The sequence below is a fragment of the Parasteatoda tepidariorum genome, chromosome 9 (genome assembly GCF_043381705.1).
Source record: "Parasteatoda tepidariorum isolate YZ-2023 chromosome 9, CAS_Ptep_4.0, whole genome shotgun sequence".
Classification (NCBI taxonomy): domain Eukaryota; kingdom Metazoa; phylum Arthropoda; class Arachnida; order Araneae; family Theridiidae; genus Parasteatoda; species Parasteatoda tepidariorum.
Genome location: NC_092212.1, coordinates 89,348,613 through 89,365,272, shown reverse-complemented (window position 1 = coordinate 89,365,272; position 16,660 = coordinate 89,348,613). Strand labels below are relative to the sequence as shown.

Sequence of the window (16,660 nt, the reverse complement as noted above, 5' to 3'; positions counted from 1 at the left end):
TTTAAGTTCACAAATATATTTCAGAATCTTGTACTTTCGAGTTTATACAATAGTAAAAAACAACATACTTTAAAATGGGTAAAAAAAAGACTTGATTACTTTGGATAACTGTTGTTCTATGCTAATATATAATCTTGTAATATTGCCAAGTTGGTCACCAGGATGAGTGATGTTTTATTTATGACAATCGGAGGGTTTGACGTTGCATATCATTCTGGAATGAGTGATTGTCTTAGTAATGAACGTAGGGAATACTTTTTTAGAGCTTATTATTTCTGCCCTTCATGTTGGTTTAAAAGTACATTGTTTATTTACTCTTTTACACATACATGCTTGCAAAGTGGTTACTAATAGTAAGACAAGTCTGAAGTTTCTTTACAATATTTTCTTATTGTTGAGCAAAATGGCAATATTGTTGGCACATCAAAATAAAATTTTTTCAAAATATATAACGCATGTATATGCACCCCGCCAGAACTGTAATAACATGGTGACATTGTTGTTGCAGAGCGTTACAGAGTTATTGCAAAAAGAATTTTCCTTTAGAAAGAAAAAAAATCTTAATTTCCTTTTTTGAAATTTTTTTTGCTGAAATTATATTTAGAAAATGCCTTTTTCGCGTATCGGAGGGGAAAGAAATGCTCGTAATTTTTTTATTCTTATTTGATAAGAATGACAAATAAAGAATATTGAAGTAAAAAATATCTTTTCTGCAGAAATGTTTGATAGATTTTTTTTTCTCCATAATTATATTCAAAAGATTCCTTTTTCACGCATCAGAGGGATAAGAAATGATCTTGATTTTTTTTAATTCTTATTTGAAACAAATAAAACTGAAAAAAGTTTGGTTTTATTTTCTTTTATAAATTTCACAATTTTTAAATTTTTTTTTCATTTGATTCTGATTTACGAATTGCAAAAAGGAAATTATTCGTGTGTTTTCCTCCTACAAAATGTGAGAATATTGCCGTGATATGAAAATAAAAAAATATTACATCTTCATTTAAAAAAAATACGCAAAATTTTATTTTAACCAAAAAGGTTTTTTTTTGTTTTGTTGCAAATACGTTTCTGTTGCTTTAAATTCAATGAATAACGTGCATATTAGTTATTATTAAAAGTATCTTGCAGAAAGATATTAGTGCAAGAGAGGTTTTTTGCAGAAAGCCCAAAAAATTCTGCCACAGGGTATATGTATTATTCAGTATATGTATATCTGTTTGTTTACAAATATTTTGCTTTCTTATTTGAATATTTCTGTTTGTATATTAATATGTATGTGAATATTTTGCTATATGTATATTCAATATATGTATTAACTCTAAAGAAGTAACTAAACTATTTTATTGTAGGTGAGATATCGATCAAAGGAGAACCTCATCCGTGTGGTGATTCTGGCTTCCAGTGTGAAGGTGTGGGAGAAGTCTGCCACCTCTATTGGGACGGTCCAAATTACAGAATCATAAATTCTGACAATTTTGGTCTGGCCATGCTCACTGATTTCCAATGTGTTACCAATGAAGGATGGACCAGTGTTCTATACAATGTTAGTATTCATTCTTTGAACTCACATTACAAAGATAAAAATTGTTTCATATTGTATTAAAATTGCTGCAGCATTCAGGGTTGTCACAGGGAAAACCTGGAAAATACGGGGAATTTAAAAATTACATAAAATAGCAGAGAAAATACAGGAAATTTTGATTTTTTTTTCTTACAAACTGGGAAAATACAGGTAATTTTGTTTCTTATTTTCCTCTTTTAAATAATGACCACTCAAAGCGTAATGTATGGGATATCTAAGCAGGATATTTCAGCTATACTAAACTATTTCATTTACTATTGCATTATTTAAGTATGTTCAGTTGTTCCTTTTTTTTTCTCAAGTTTTTCCAGCAATTGAAATTAATAAATATAATAGACCCTACATAGCTTGCACAAGAGCACAGTAATTGTGTTTCCTCTTAATATATTGTGTAAAATATGTACAGGGAATACACAGGGAATTTTTTCCCCCCAGATTTGAGCGGCAACCCTGAGCATGGATAGCGGAAATACAAAGCAGCAGCATATTTTTTTTTCCGATTTAAATATTTTATTTCATAATCATCAACTGCATATTCATTCTATTTAGAAGTGTTTTTATTTTTTATTTATTTATTTTTTTTGATTTCTTTATTGTGTTTAATAAACTTCTCCTGGGTAAAGCTATTATCTGTTCTTTTAAAAGTTTCTCAACTGAATTATGATGTTGAATTGACTGAATACTACATTGGAGGAAAAGTAAATAAATTTTTACTTACTGGCTTTTACATTACAGGGATTAGAAGTATCGTTTTATGAAACAGAATTTAAATGATAGTTTTTGCATAATTTTTTTAAATACCTGTGTAAGTTTTGTTGCATAACTTTTACGATAAGCTGACTAAACTAATTTGGTTTTAATGAAAATGATGATTCAGATTGACACCTCGTGATAGTGATTTCGAATAACTGACTATCAAATTGGCTAAAATCTAAATATTTGGTAAGAAAAGTAAATACCTGTGACAATTAACTTGAACCAGAGATCTTTGTGCTCCGAAAAATCCGGATTTTTCGCTGGCCGCGATCCGGAAATTTCTGGAAATCCAAGGTTCAGAAATTTCAAGAAATCATTGATCACATTTATGTGTAAAAATTCTTGTATATTTTACTTAAAAATCTGATAACTAGGACTGGGCTATAAATCGATGTATCGCGACATATCGATTTAACGCCTATATCGGCAAGTTGATACAGCGACTTTCGTTCCAGGGGATGCATCAGAAATCTGATTGAAGTCTTCGAGGAAAGACGATATAGCGATATAAGACACGCAAGGATCTTCCCTTACGTTCCGATGCCGACTCGGGGTGTTCGTTTCGTTATGTTGAAATTGCCTTGATTGATTAGCGGTCGAATCAGAACCAGAGTTTTGAGAATACTATATCGTGATCTCGCATATTCGTTTTCGCACCTCTTAGTTTTTCTTTGTCGCGACTTGATATCATTTCTTATAGATTATTTTCAGTGGGACTAACTTTGTGATCGCTGCCGTTGCCTTGTTCTGAACGCTATCTATTATTGAAAAGAATTTATAAAGAGTTTCGTCATTAATTAGGTAATTTTTTTTCAACAAAACTTTTCCTTATTTTTAAATGTGAAAATTATCGGAAATCTAATTTAAGGCACCCATAAGGAATTAAATTACAAAGTAAATAAATTTGTTAGGTTATTTTTTTACTTTCTTTTAATTTATTAAAAACCTTTCGGATAAAACTTCTAATAATTTAATGGGCTTCTATTACTGATTTTAAATTTATAAATCTTGAGTTGTTTTTATTTTTAGAAATAAAGTTAAAACAAAACTTATTTTTTGGACATAAGTCAATAAACTTTATTTGTTCAAAAGAATTTGAAAAGTTTGCGAATTTTATTCATTTCTTTTTTTTTATTTTTATCAATTACTACTTCGTTTTATTAGAGAGTAAAATCATTATTTTTTTTTAATTTTCGTTTTATATTATTAGTTAATTAGCTAAATATATTACCGAATATCACAATTCTTTTGTTTTTATTTTTAAGAATTTAATTAAGAAACTTTGCCTTACTTTGTTTTTCGTTCATAATTCGGTCATTATTTAATTTAATTTAATTATTTATATGAAATAATAATAAAAATAGTGTTTAAGAAGCATTTTTTTTTATAAAATTTATTTAGCTCTTTGTTTTAAGCATACAAATAATTTTTTAACGAACTTATTTTTTAAATTTTGTTCCTATGCTGTTAGGTAAATATATTGATAAATTTCACTTTTATTTATTTTTTTATTTTTAAACTAAGAAATCTTTTGTTATTTGCGTGATCATTTTTAGAAAATATAACAAAACTTGCGTTTACTTTTTCATTTAGAATTTGAACATTACAACCGAATTCTGCACATTCTGTATCTACACATTTTTTCAATAAATATTTTAAGTAAGTTTTGTGCATAGTAGTCAATTTATTTAATATCTTTCTTAAGCAAAACATATATATCTTCAAACTTATAAATTGATTTAAATCAATTTGAGTATGGAGTTTCGATAGAAATCTGACTTTCTGTGCCTTACAAGTAAAAGAAATTCAAAAATACTATATCGCAATGCAAAACTGACGATGCATCACGATATATAATTTCTGATATCACCCAGTCCTACTTATTAGAATTTATACTTGACATCTCTTTCATTTGTGAATATTTTTTCTGGTAGAAAATAAATGTAATTAGTGATGAAAGTATACTTATACATAATTATTAATTTAAATTATGCTGCTTAGAATTTATTTAGACTTTCATGTTTTGAAAATATCAATGATTTTAAAATTATAAAGATAATAAATTTTTGAAATGCGTCATTTATGATTTTAATCAAGACATTTTCAGGAGTTTTGAGTTGGGCTCACAATTACCCCTGCTTGAACCAAATACCAATTGGGTGTTTGGTACAAGCGGTCAATTACTAAATAATTGAATAATTGATCCATGTTAAACAAGGTGCGTAGCGATTTTAAAAAATGCTTGAAGGTGCTTCTTTTTGATTTTCATTTTTTTAAATCCCTTTTAAGGTACCACATATTATGCAAAAGCGTGCTTTTCACATTGTTCTATTCACCGTTTTCACAATTCATTCAACCACAATATATTTCAGAGTACCGCCAGTTCACATTGTATGAAAGCATCAATCATTTTACATGTTTGATAAGATACTTGTGAGTCCGCATGCTCGTCTACAGAGCTGGGTTCGGTGAGATTATTGCATTGTCATTTGCTACTCTGCTGCAATTTGCAAGCTATTCTCAATTTCAGGCTTCATTTTCCATTCTGAGATCTCAAGCCGAAAAATCTTTCGATCATTTTATAATGGCTAATATAATCAAGAAAAGAGTTCTTTGTCAGAAACTTGTTATTTTATCATGATCATGTAAAGTCTTTGAAAATTATTTTGCATTTTGTTAATGTATATAGTGCTTAAAAATGTNTTTTTGTTGAAAGATTTGGCTGTGCACCGTGATTAACTGTGGTCATTTGCTGCCTTTTAGAATTTAAATTGTTAAGAATTCTGAATTTTGAGGAAATTAGAAAACTAGAAGATTGTTCTGTTGACCAGTATTGATAAAATTATTCTGTCAATAGTGCAACTAACCAAGTTAAATTTACTGTTGTTGCCCAAGTAGTAAAAGCCATGTTAGCCTTGTCACCTTAGAGTGTTGCCATTGAACGAGAATTTCCCACGCCTGGCAATATTTCGAGAAACGGATAAAATTACCAAGACAGAAAAACTTTTAAGAGGACGATGCCATACCGCAAAAGAAAATTTTCCTCTCAAATTCTCTTTCTCCTTCATTACTTATTTAAAGTGTAGAAAAAATGAGTTCAGACAAAGCCGTGATGTTTCAAATAATGAAAAGAAAATTTTAAAATATGCAAATGAAAATAAATTACAAGATGATAACTTAGGATTACGCAACGAAGAAGTTCTCTTCAAATAATTTGTTTACATTTTAATATTTTGAAGTATTTTTTTCAGTCGTTGAAACTTTGACTTACTCCAGGTTTTCCTGAACTTACTTTTTCTTTCTTTTAAATAAGTAATGCAGGAGAAAGAGAATTTAGGACAAAATATTTATTCCGCGATATGGCTTTCTCCTAAATCAGGACAAAGTATGAATTTAAATTCCTCTTTGTGTGGTTGTTAGACAACAATTTTCTTGACTGTAATGTAAAGATCTTTGTTGTTGATTTCAGGTGAATGATTCTTGTGGTAACAGTTGGCCCTGGATTTATTTTCTCAGCCTTATCATTCTGGGATCTTTCTTTGTTCTCAATCTAGTACTTGGTGTTTTGAGTGGGTGAGTCAGTAATTTTTTGTTTTAAGTTTCCCATGCTACCTAATTTATTTAATAGTCATTTAAAGTTTTTAAATATTTCAACCCTAAAGTAAGAAAAAAGATTTTTCAGTTTTTAATTTCTGGATGATTCCCCAAATTCAGTGTCTGTCTGATATATTTTATTTTTGTTTTGAATTGCATTAGGTGGTAATTTATTTTCATTATAACATCTAATAATTTTGGCATACTAATTGCACTGTTTTGTTAAATTCATTTTTATAATTAAAGTAATATTCAATAAACATGTTAGTAGTTAGNAAGCCCATGGGAAACCCTCATGGTAACACACACCCTGATCAGCACACTGACCAGCTGGACATCTTTTCCTCTTTGTGCCAGACCGAGTCTGCACAAAGTCAGTTGCAGGTGAATGAGATTCTTCACCCTGTTCATCGATGGTAGCTGAACAGCAACTGAGATTGGAAAAGAACTTGCAGATCTTTTTGAACCACTTCATAATTTCAGTGGATATTTTAAACGCTTTTTTTTTAAAAGAGCTAAATAAGAACAAGTTTATCGCACCACTGTCAAAATGGAAATGACTTAAAAAAATTAAGTTCTCATTATTAACTTTTTAAGTATTTAAAGTATTGTTGAGATTTTAAAAAAAAAGGAAAGTAGTGATGTTAATAACGACTCTAAACAATGACTTGCTGTATTGTTTATATAAGCATCGAGGTTACATTGTTACGCATTAAAATAGATATGTGTGAGTGCAGGTTCAATAAAATGAAAAAAAATATTGATTATTAATGGAGAATAATACACATCTTGTAGCAAGAAATGTTGAAATATGTTACTTCTTTTTAAAATTAATTGAGTGAATTTTAAAATATTTACACGCATGCGCACAACTATAAAACTCTTTCGCCTGAGTTTCTCTTATTATCTTTATACTGTGTTGCGTTATACAGTACGTTTATACAGTACGTTAAGCGTTACACACAAAGTGAAAAACAAAAGGATTCTGTTCATAAATGCAACAAAAAAAAATTAAACATTAATCATTTTGCCAATGAGTATCCTGTGACTATTTATCAGTAGCAGCCAACTAAAGTTGATTTTTTTTAAATATATAAGTACTTCATAAGGATTTTGGAGCATGACCATTTCTCGATCTGATCTTTAATTTACTGTTAAAATATTTATAAGTAATGGTGGAAAAAATTTCTTTTAATTCTAATTCTTCAAAATATTTATACAATATCTTAGCTACCACTGGAAAAAATATTTTCTGAAACTATGGAAAACCCGTTGTTGAATTCTTATCAAAACCAATTCGTTAATTAACATAATACCAGTAGTACATATTACCGTCAGTGATACATATGAATTAAGCATCATCTGTGAATGTCGATTTTCTACGGTTTTCTTAAATGAATTTCCAATTAATCTTTCGTCCATGAGATTGACTTTTTAGCACATAGCTTATTTTATTTTATTTTAATTTATGCACATTATCAATATTAATTGAGCATTAGCGCCAAAAATAATATACAGATTTTTTTACGGATACCCAAAACGCGAATAAGCATTTTTTCTACCTATTTTTGCTTTTTAGTTCTGAAGTTACTTTTTTTATTTCAATTGATGCATATTACCAGCATTAATTAAGCACCATTGTCGTTAATGATAGTATGACGATTTCTTAAGGTTCTTTTTGGCAAATTAATACCTTTACTCCATTTATTTTGCTTTCTAGTATATTGCTTATTATTTTATTTCAATATGCATATATTACCTTAATTAATTAATCATGATTGGCATAATTAAGTCTCATTGGCGCCAATTTCTTATGCTTCTCCTAAGCGAATTAGTACCACTTTCCCATTAATTTTTGCTTTTGATTACATAAATATTTTGTTCCTATTCAATTACCGTTGGTTTTAAATAAGTAATTTTTTAGAAACACGTTTAAAAGAATTAATGTAAATAAAACAAAAGCACGTGGTATCAGACAGAGTATAAATTTGGTGACGTAGACCACGCGTGCTGCCACATAATGCTCATTGAATTTATCTGACATAGCGAATATACACTCAAGAGCCAAAACATTATGACCACCTCTTAATGACGAGTTGGCCCATCTTTAGCCCGCAACACAGCTGCAACCCGCCATGACATGGATGCCACAAGTCCTTGGTAGTCCTTGGTCAAGGAGGCAGATTGTACCAGATATTTAAGCAACGGTCACGCTAATCCGAGATATTGCGACTTAGTGGTCTTTGAACTCTGAGCTGCCGTTCCATGACATCCCAAATGTGTTCTATCGGATTGAGATCCGGTAAGTTAGACGGCCAGGACGTTAACTGAAATTCAGCATCATGTTCCTAGAACAACTCCAATACAATTTGAGCCTTGTGACACGGGGCAAGGTCCCGTTAAAAAATTCCATTTCCAGCTGGAAAAACGGAGGCCATGTAAGGGTGCAACTTGTCCCCAATGATGTTCAGATACCCTGTAGCATTCATGGTCTGCTCTACCACAACCACTGGTCCCAGAGACACCTAAAAGAACATTCCCCAAAGCATAATACCGCCACCACAGGCCTGTGTATGACCTACTGTACATTAAGGGAGCAACTGCTCGCCTGGAAGACGGCGTATCTTGACACAGCCATCGGCGTGATGAATGACAAATCGTGATTCAACTGACCAGGAAAATCTCTCCCACTGATCCATGGACCAGTCACGATGTTCCCGGGTCCAGCGCAGCACTAGTTGGCGATGACGCTTGGTTAGCAAAGGAACCCGAGTGAGACGTTTGCTGCGTGGCCCCATATCCAACAGTGTCCGCTGAACAGTGTGCTCTGATACTATTCTATTTGACCCTGCATTGAATTGGGCTGTCAGCTAAGCCACTGTCTGGCTCCGATTTTGCTTCACTAAGCAAAACAATCTCCGATGACCTTTTTCTTTGATAGCGTGTAGACGTCCAACACCATGTCGTCTACTGCTGGTTTCACCGTCATTCATCCACTTTGCATAAATACTAACAACTGTAGACCGCGAACAACCCACAGTTTCGGAAATACTTGTTCCGAGCCTTCGAGCCANTTATATATAATATGTGCCTCAGGACGCTTTAAGTCCATACACTTGGGTGTCTGGATACTTTTGTCCAGATAGTGTTACCTACTTACTAAATTATAAATATAGTATTTAGTTTTTCTTTCTGTGTAAAAAAAAGTAAGCCTTTCAACTGTTGTAATTTCTCTTCCTTGTGTTGTTGTTTATTGGATGAGACTCGTAGTCTGAAAAATATTGTCGTTTGCATTACTGCTTTTGGAAAAAGTTCGCACCCACAATTGCTGGATTTATGACTCATTTCTGTTGTCTTTGGAATCTTAAATGGATTTTTCTAAGAAAGGATTTGCTGAACTGAAGATGTAGAAATTTTAGGAATCGCTTGCTAAAATCGCGGTTTGCTTGTTATAAGCAAGCACATTTTTCAGACTGGCAAATTCCTGCTTTATCATTCCACCATTAAAAAAAATTAAGCTAATTCGTTTTGAAAAGATAAACGCAAGCTCCTTGTCTTGGAACTCCTTGTTGTAATGTAATTTTGGAAGTATCAGCAATTTTAAAAAATATGATAAATAAAAAATTAAAGCAAAGCTTTTATTGTTAATTTACATTTTTAAGTGTTAGATTATGTGTAAAACTAAAATAGATAGTTTGAATTTTCAAATAGTAGGGTCTGTTAAGGAGAAATTTCAAAATATGTTTTCATAAAAACAGACCCTTCACAAATTTGTTTATCTTCATTATTGTTTTGTTAATCGAATAAACCCTTCCAGGGGGGGGGGGAGAAGACAGATGTAAACTTAAACGAACTAAGTTTTGTCTTCCGCAGACGCTTCTTTCTTTATTTGTCCAAAATGAATATTTTACGTTCAGCAGTATAGGCTAAATACCAAATATTTGTATGTTGCATCTCTGGTTTAGTAGCAGCAATTGCTGTTTATATTTTAAAATTTAATTTTTTTAATTATAATTTTACAGTGTTGAGCATAATCTTGTATCTATTTACAATTTAAAAACTCCTTGAAAAAGTTTTTTGCAATAACAGGACCCTATTTGCACAAAATCAGAAAAGCTGGACCCTGGTTGAAAGAATGTGAATTAACCTTTTTTTTTTACATTCAATATTTATAAGTAATTTTTTCACAATTTTACAAGAACATGACCTTTCACAGAATGTCTAGACAGACCCCTGAGTACTCATTGCTGCTTTTGAATTTGTAGCTTTCTTTATTTAGTTTTTGAAGATGCTAATGTTTTAGAGCCATTTGTGTGTCTATTTAAGTTTATTATGTTTATAATAGAAACTCTTGCTTTGTGACCACACTGTCTTACTAATTTTCTCTCACTTTTAATTTTTCAATAAGTGCCCTAGATAAGTACCATGTTTTTATTTTTGCGTTAATTGTTATTCAAACTGAATGATATATTTGTTTCAGAGGATATTGATCCAGATGAAGGTGGTAATCAAGATGAAGATAGACTAGGTCAATATTTTAGAATCATTTTTTAACTATATAACTTTATATATATGTACTTTATAACTTTATATGTAAGTACTTTATTTTTAAACTTTATAATTACTTTATAAGTACTTTATTTTTAAACAGAATACTTTCATTTTTACTCACAAAAATGATTTTTATTGGTTATTTGTGTTGAAACAGGGTGCATAGCCTTTTTAAAAAATGCTTAAGGGTGCTTATTTTTTAATTTACGTTTTTTCAAAGCCTTTACTTTAAATGTGCTTTTCTTCATTAGGATTTTGTAAAAAGTGCTCAATTTTCTATCTTTCAAAATGACCTTTTTTTCTTTGATGTGTTGATTGTCCTCATAAATTTTTTTTAAAAAAATTACTTTATAAAATCTTTTGCTAAAAGTGGCAGGGGTGAGTGCATTCTGGGTTTGTTGTGTTATCCTTCCAGATCTTAAAAATTAAGAGTATATGATTTTTCTGGGGATGTCGTGGAATTCCGTGTTTCTCGTGACCATCGATTCTCAAACTTTCGCTAATCCAAAATTATAATCTGAGGAAATTTTCATGAATATCCTCAATCTAATATCAAACTTTGAAACCTTCGCTTATTCCAGCTAACAAGACACTTACATACGCGTGATTCTTCCGCTGATTGATTCTTTTGCGGATTTTCACATTTTTGAATATTTGAAACTGTGCCGGAATCTGCTAATATTGCAATCCCTACTCACATGGTTTGAAAAATCAAACATCGATTTTCGTATTTACCTAATTTAAAAGCTGCACGTTGAGATTCGTATTCATGTNCTGTTTAAGTTTATTATGTTTATAATAGAAACTCTTGCTTTGTGACCACACTGTCTTACTAATTTTCTCTCACTTTTAATTTTTTAATGAGTGCCCTAGATAAGTACCATGTTTTTATTTTTGTGTTAATTGTTATTCAAACTGAATGATATATTTGTTTCAGAGGATATTGATCCAGATGAAGGTGGTAATCAAGATGAAGATAGACTAGGTCAATATTTTAGAATCATTTTTTAACTATATAACTTTATATATATGTACTTTATAACTTTATGTACTTTATAACTTTATATATAAGTACTTTATTTTTAAACTTTATAATTACTTTATAAGTACTTTATTTTTAAACAGAATACTTTCATTTTTACTCACAAAAATGATTTTTATTGGTTATTTGTGTTAAAACAAGGTGCATAGCCTTTTTAAAAAATGCTTAAGGGTACTTATTTTTTAATTTACGTTTTTTCAAGGCCTTTACTTTAAATGTGCTTTTCTTCATTAGGATTTTGTAAAAAGTGCTCAATTTTCTATCTTCCAAAATGGCGTTCTTTTCTTTGATGTGTTGATTGTCCTCATAAATTTTTTTTTTAAAATTACTTTATAAAATCTTTTGCTAAAAGTGGCAGGGGTGAGTGTATTCTGGGTTTGTTGTATTATCCTTCCAGACCTTAAAAATTAGGAGTAGGCATATGATTTTTCTGGGGATGTCGTGGAATTCCGCGTTTCTCGTGACCATCTATTCTCAAACTTTCGCTAATCCAAAATTATAATCTGAGGAAATTTTCATGAATATCCTCAATCTAATATCAAACTTTGAAACCTTTGCTTATTCCAGCTAACAAGAAACTTACATACGCGTGATTCTTCCGCTGATTGATTCTTTTGCGGATTTTCACGTTTTTGAATATTTGAAACTGTGCCGGAATCTGCTAATATTGCAATCCCTACTCACGTGGTTTGAAAAATCAAACATCGATTTTCGTATTTACCTAATTTAAAAGTTGCACGTTAAGATTCATATTCGTGTGATTTAAAAATCGTACATTGCGATTGGTATTCACGCAATTTAAAAACCCAATGTTGCGATTCATATTAATGCGATTTTAAAATCCAATGTCAAGATTCATGTTAGAGAGATTTTAAAAATCCTACTAAAAAATTAATTACTATGAAGGTGTGATTCTTCAGTGGTAGATAATTTAATTATAAATATTATTTTAAAAAAATTATGTTAAATACAAAACATGTTTGATAAGTAACAAGTAATGCATTTACAATTAAAGAAATAGTTTATAACATTCCTACTGGGAGTCAATACTAGATGGCCTTTTGGCCTTGTTTACTATTGATCTAAGTATTTTGCTAATATTAGTTAGCAGTCCTTAATTAACTTTTTATGTAGGTAAATCAAATTACATGCTTAAGGTAATCTCAGATCCTGTTTCAGGATATTTTTCAAAAGTCCTTTTATTGTATGAAATTACGTTTGCAAATAATATGATATTTTTTTTAATTGTTGGTTTGCAAAAGCTATTCACAACTTTTAAGTTTTGTTCATCTCAGTTATTGTGGCACAAAATTTCTTACTGAAAAAAATCCACAGTTTTTTTAATTTGAAAAATGTTTGAGATCTAAATTTTGTAGTATCTTAAAATTTGCTCCATCACTGCTTTTGTTTTGGCTTATAAAACAGCAAAAATTTAAATTATTCTTTTATAATAATTTTAATTTAGGGGAAAAAAAAACCTGTGGCAGAATTTTTTTCGGGCTTTCAGCGACATGCCTCTCTTGTACTAATATCTTTCTGCAAGATTCTTTTAAATATAAAAAATATACTTGTTAGTAACCGAAACGCCAACTTAAATAAATGTTTTTTTTAAAAATGTAATATTATGGCAGACATTCTCGCATTTTGTCGGTGAAAAATACACTAATAATTTCCTTTTAAGCAATTTTGTTAATCATCATCACATTAAAAGAAAATAAATAAAAAAGTTGTGAAATCCGTAGCAGTAACTATCGGAAAAAAAGATTGAAGGGGAAATCAAGTGAATCGGTTTCTTCGAAAAAGGGTTACTAAATGCATGTTTTCATTTCGAGATTCAGTTGCTATAATAAATAATATCAAATTAATAATATAGGATTTTAAAAACTGTGTGAAATCAAAATTAATAACTAAATAAAAAAAGTTAATAGAATGAAAATTTCTGCTGAGAAGAAAACCAAAATTATTTACTTCCTAACGGAAAAATCTTTTTGCAAGAATTCGGTTAATGTTCTGTGACAATGTAGCCACGATTCTGCCGCAGGGGGAAAAATATCACCCATTAGTATATTTTTAAAATAAGTAACTGAAAATACAATCTAGTTAATTCTTACCCGAAAGATCATGTATCTTATGAAACTGAAGCTTTACACTGAGTTTAAATCACTTAAGCTAGTGTATTTTATTTTTCTTGGCGGAAGAGCTTTTAAAAATCAAAATCAGTTTTAAAATGCACATAATTAAAGATAGGTTACTTTCATATTTCTTATATGGTTTTCATCCTATGTAATTATTTAGAATTAAAACTTACTACTTATTCCACTTGACATTTTTTTTTCTATTTATAATATGATATAAAACTTATTTAGCATTATTTTTGTTTCCAGGGAATGTATTAAAAAATATCTGAGAGAAAGGAGGATATGGTTCTTGTTATCCTGTATGCTAAAGTTGCTCAAAATCATATGGCAATAAAAAAAGGTAAAAATGTTTTTTCTTCTTTTATAAATTATCAGTATATAGAATTGAAAGACTGTGTGTGTGTTTGTTTTTAATATCGTTTAACATTTATTTAACTTAGTATTATTAACAAACATTGATGTTGATCAGGTTCATTCGTGGATCTTCTAGTTCAATAAAATAAATATTTGAGAATTGTATTTATTGAAATATTTAATGAACAGGAAATTTTTTCCTGTGACCAGATAGCTGATAAACTGAAGTGAATAATCCATTCACAGTTAAAGGGGAGTTTAGTGTATAGTAAAATAATTATTATGGGGTAAATTTTGAATGAAGATATTGAATAGGAAAGAGCAAAAAACACACTTTACTATCACTATTGTGTAAAAATTGTACACATGATTCAAAAAGACAAATTGTTTTAACAGAATCGATATCATTATTTTTTTCATTCCATTTAATTTTGAAGAAATGTTTAAGTTAAAAGAAAAATAGTATTGATTTCTATTTCATTTATGCACTGATTTGCTCTAGATGTTGGAAAATTCTGTTGATTTCATAGTATTTTGTGTAATTAAATTTTTTTACTTATTTATTATGAACCATGATCTTATTTTTCATTTTGCATTTAATAAAATTGTTATTTTGTTAATTGAACACTGTTCATGTTATTATTAAGTATCAAGGGGTATTTTTAGCTTTGTTAACTGTTTAAATAAATTACACAAAATATTAAATTTGTCTTAGACAATTGGAAGCAGGTTTCTAGAAATTCAAGAATTAAAAAAAAAAAATGTTTTGGATGCTTCAAAATAATTTAATTTTTAAAGTCATCGTTCACTCTTGTTTTGCATTAAGGAACTTTTGTTCAATAATTTGATTATTTTCTTTAATAAATTGTATTATTATTATTTTTTTGATGATTGCTAGGGAAAAAAATATTTTTAATCGTATTTTTTGCTTTATTTCTATGATGAAACTACTAAATTTCATTGTATTTAATACAATAGTTAATGAGCATTAAAACTCCTAACACTTGCTATATTTGGATATCTTAGTAAACTGAAAATAATAATTACATTTTATTATTATTGGTTCCTGATATTTATTAAATGTTTTTTATATTCTAATGTTTTTAATATTCTAAAATTTGATTATAATTATTTAATATTTAATTATAATTCATTATTTGTCATTTTCAAAGTAAACACTTTATTTTAGAGCTGTTGTGCAGCCAAAACTTTGTACATAAGTGATTCTGACAAAAGAAAACATTTCATGCTTTCTGTAAAAATGTTTTATGGCAATGGTGTATTGGTGTATTTCATAGTAAAAGAATCAAAGTTATTTCTGAACCTTCAAAGAAAAAACAATCTATAAAAAATGCTGATTGTAAGTAGGATTAAATTTTGTTTTAACTTTAAGCAATTACTTTTCAATTAGTTGTTATTAATTCCCATGTACAATTTGTCTTTCTTACAAATAATCTATTTATTATGTTGCTATCTTCCTTACAAATCTATTTGTTATGTAAAAATCATTATTTATTTTAATATTGAAATCAATTAATAGCTTAATGAATGATTAACAATATAAATTGCATCTTTTTTTTTTTTTTTTATTCTTACCTNTTTTTTGTTATCTGTTTAATTGTTTTCATGTGATTGCTGCTTCTATTCCTCTTTAGATTTTTTAGAGCAGATAATTTTTCATAAAATTCTGCCTGTTCCTATTTTGCCCAATTCACCCTGATCATTTCAAATTGTATCCAAGTATGGTTTTTTTAATTTATTTTTTTTGAAATTTAAAAGACGTGAAATCTGCTTTAAAAAAATATGTTTTCATCAAAAAAATCATTGCTTTCTTCAAAAATGTATTGTTGTCTCTAATGTAGGAAATTTATAATTGCAGTTAAGTTTGTATTGCTATTAAATTGTTTTGGCTGCTATAAAGAAAGCTCTAAATTTTTATCATGATTTTTAATCTAAAACAATGTTACTCCAAATTATTATTCTGAAAGGATGAATCTCTCAGGTTAAATTGTTCTAAAATGATGACAATTTTTTCTCCAAATTGCTTGAAACTATCATTCTTAGTGGTTTCTAAAATTATTTAATACCAATGTAATTTTCAATCAATAATTCCTTTATTGTATGATTATTTCTTATATCTTTTTGCAAGTAAATATATCTTTTTATTTGTCTTAATTATCAACTGTGAATAAGTGATCAGTATATACCAAATAATTATTTCTTCTGCTCTCTAAATTGATTTATTCTTGTGTAGTAACAAATTCTTATCTCTGAAAGCTGTCAATTTGGATACATATTATCAAAATTGTCTCATGGGAAAAAATATTTTGTATTTGCAGGCTTGTAAATAAGGATATGATTCACCTATTTATTTTTTATAAACTTATAAGCTCACTAAATGGAGATTTCTATAATCAGTTTTGCTGACTAATCTAAGTCTTTCCTATTTATGTTTATTTTGATGCTGTAATATTACTTAGTTTAATTATAACTTTCATTATCATTCAATTATTCTAAGATAATTTTAACATTTTTCAAAAGCTACATTTTCTGACCTGACAGTCAATAGTTTATAATATATCAATTAAAAATAAAAGTTGAAATTTAAAAAAAAAATTGTTTTTACATTTTGTTACATTA

At 28.9% G+C, this 16,660-nt stretch overlaps 1 pseudogene; it reads left to right on the top strand.

Annotated features, from left to right (window-relative positions):
- Nucleotides 1-162: 162 nt before the first annotated feature.
- Nucleotides 163-16,660, top strand: part of LOC122268315 (recombining binding protein suppressor of hairless-like) — a 28,936-nt pseudogene continuing 12,438 nt past the window's right edge.